The sequence below is a fragment of the Tupaia chinensis genome, unplaced genomic scaffold, assembly GCF_000334495.1.
Source record: "Tupaia chinensis unplaced genomic scaffold, TupChi_1.0 Scaffold148009_1, whole genome shotgun sequence".
Taxonomy (NCBI): domain Eukaryota; kingdom Metazoa; phylum Chordata; class Mammalia; order Scandentia; family Tupaiidae; genus Tupaia; species Tupaia belangeri.
The window spans coordinates 1-3,045 of NW_006207859.1; the positions used below are offsets into that span (position 1 = coordinate 1).

Below are 3,045 nucleotides of genomic sequence, written 5' to 3' on the forward strand. Positions count from 1 at the left end.
CTCCATTCTCCTTTTGGGATCTTCGGCACACATGCACACGCTCCGGACGCAAACCGCGGTCAACTACGTGGGAGTCCAGCGACATAGCCATTACGCTAACTGCTGGTTCCCTGGGGTTCGTGTCCCGGACTGTGCTTAGAACTCACGCCGGGCACGTGTGCGTGCGTGCCCAGGATCCCGAGAGGAGAATGGAGAAGGGATTGCGGCGTGACCATCTCCCCTGGGGGGTCATTGCTCACTTTCTGTCTCTATGTCTGTCTGTCGAGCGCACGCGCCCTATAGCGAAAAACCTCTCAACAAACAAAGGGGGACCAGTAGGTGGTGTGGTGGTTATGGCGCTGGCCACTCCCACATAGTCGACCATGGTTCAAGTCCCAGATGTGGAGGCTTGCTTTCTCACTTTCTGTCCTTCTGTTGTCAAATTAAAATAAATGAATGAATAAATAAAATTAAAAATTATTTAAAAAAAAATGGGCACTTGGGGCCGAGAGGTGGCGTGGTGGTTAAGGGCGCTGGACTCTGACATGGCCGACCATAATTTGAGTCCCAGACATGGTGGCTTTCTGTTTTTCCCTCTCTCTCAGTCTTTCTGTTTCTTTCAGGTCACGTTAAAATAAATGGTTAAAAAAAATTAAAAACAAAGGTGGGGGGGGGGACCAGCAGTTGGCCTAATGGTTATGTCGCTGGACTCCCAGGTAGGCGATCATGGGTAAAGACTCGGACTCGGTGGGTTTAATGGCTTAAACTCACACTGGGTGCACGTGTGTGCGCCCAAAATCCTGAGTAGAGAATGGAGGAGAGGGGATTGCAGTGTGGTTATATCCCCTGGGGGGGTGATTTCTCACTTTCTGTCTGACGAGTACACGTGTCCTATAGAAAAAACCTCTCAAAAAAAAAAAAAATAAAGGCATTCAGATTTTGAGGTAGAAGCCTCCAAGTTCCCATCCTAGTTTTGTTTTTTGGGAGGTGTGACTTTAGGTGAAAGACTTAGCATCTTAAGTTTCATCTTACAAGGACACGTCTCATAACCTTGCTGGGTGGAATAAGTAAGATTTTTCAGTTCGGCCATCCTGGGAACAGCAGTTGCTTTTCTCCCGCCAGGTTTCTCATCGATTTCGAGAACTCATGCAGCTCTTCCACACAGCCTGTGAGGCCAGCTCTGAGGACGAGGAGGACGCCACCAGTACCAGCAACACAGACCAGCTGTCTGACCGTGGGGACCTTCTGTCTGAGGAGGAGCTGGATGAGTGAGACTGGAGTGGGAGAGTCACCCACACGGAATCAGACCCAACAGGCATCCTGACGTTGGGGGTGCACTTGCTTGTTGAACCCTGGAGCTCAGCGTTGAGCTGGAGAGCAGGCGCTCCGGACGAGGACACGGAGGCTGGAGGCTGGAGAGGGCCGGGCTCTGCCACCTTACGCATCACTCCAGGTCTTTTGTGAAGCCCTTCCCAATCTACTGTGTACACGGCAGAGAGGGAACGGGCTCAGTTCCTTTCCACTTTTGTCTGGTGGTATCTATTTATTGTGCTGTGAGTGAATCACAGTGTTTCCAGGTGTAAACAGTGCATATGTTGGTGTAGTGGGTCCCAAGACACCAAGCTTTCTGCCTGAAGACACTGGGCTCCTGCATCCAGCAGTTTTATCGCAAACTAGCTCTTCCCCCACCCTTGGAGCGTTAGTCCACGAGGCTGTCGCTGTCCTGGTAGCACCGGGCCAGGCTGTGCAGCTCCTGCAGCAGTTCCTCCACGTCATCCTGCTCCACTCCAGCAGCCAGGAAGCTGGCCCAGTGCCGCAGGTCGAGTCTGGTGAGCTCTCTGGCTAAGCCTCCCAGGGTGCGGTGCAAGGATGCAGAGGAGCACAAGGCCCCAAACACGGGGACACTGTCCCCTGCTGTGGGGAGAGAGGAGTGAGACTGCGATGGACTGTTGTGCTACCCTGGGACTCTGCTGTACTGACTGACGGGCAAGTCTGGGCCCAGGGTAGACATGACTGTAAAGTAACCAGTGAATTTGTGTACTGTCCTCACGGTATAGCAGTACTCCCAAGGAAGAACACTTCCGGGGGCGGGGGGTGGGGGGGATGTGGTGAATAAAGGAATGTTCAACTGTGCACTTAAGTGCTTAATTGTTTCCAGGGGGGTGTGTCTGCACGCAGGAGAGAGACAGAAGTAAGGAAACGCCTCTCCAAGGGGGAGTCCCTTCTCCATTTCTTCTTCCTGTTGGGATTTGTGTACACACATGTGCTCAGGTCTAGGGTTTGAACAGTGCATTCAGTCATGTGGGATCCAGCTTCCTTAACCACCACCCCATGAGCTGGCCTAGTAAGTACTTTTTTTTTTTTTTTTTAGAGGTTTTTGCTATAGGGCGTGTGCACTCGCCAGACAGAGAGAGACAGACAGAGAGATAGAAAGCGAGAAATCACCGCCCAGGGGTGATGGCCACGCTGCAATCCCTTTTCCTCCATTCTCCTCTCAGGATCTTGGGCACGCACGCACATGTGCCCGGCATGAGTTTAAGCCACCGGGTCCGGGACCCAAACCGTGGTCAACTACGTGGGAGTCCAGTGCCATAGCCATTACGCTAACTGCTGGTCCCAGCGTAGTAAGTACTTTGAATTCAGGAAAAGAGAGAAACCTGTCTCATCCTTGAGATCTGTTTTCTTCCCCTCCTACATACCTGCTCCCACAGGGGGATCTTCAAGAAACACACCCTGCTGGCTCAAATTGGGGAAGAGGTGAGGGTAGGGAGGAGCCACCCGGCAGGGCGTCAGCAGCAGGTGGGAAGAGCTGTGGGGTAGAAGAGGCAGGTGTGTGAGAGGAAGTTAGGGGAGAGGTCTGGGAGAAGGGAAGTTGTGTTCCACACACCTCGTGGCCCTAGGCTGTTGCTGTTGTAGATACTGGGCCAGGACTTCTTCCCCTGTTGTACATGCATGGAGAGGGCTGGGTAGAGGTATCCCCGGGGTGAGCCCACTGTCAGATCAAAACCAGAGCCGCATTTAATCTATGGCAGCATGACTAAGAAACTAAGAATTCTTATGTCCTCC

The 3,045-nt window shown here is 52.5% G+C and overlaps 1 long non-coding RNA gene across 1 annotated transcript; it reads right to left on the reverse strand.

The window, feature by feature from the left end:
* Positions 1-1,613: 1,613 nt before the first annotated feature.
* Positions 1,614-2,993, reverse strand: LOC102469754 (uncharacterized). Its single transcript, XR_337609.3, has 3 exons — positions 2,867-2,993; positions 2,679-2,788; positions 1,614-1,893 (listed from the first exon to the last, which is right to left on the reverse strand). It is a non-coding gene; the product is annotated as an uncharacterized LOC102469754 (long non-coding RNA).
* Between the last annotated feature and the right edge of the window lie 52 nt (positions 2,994-3,045).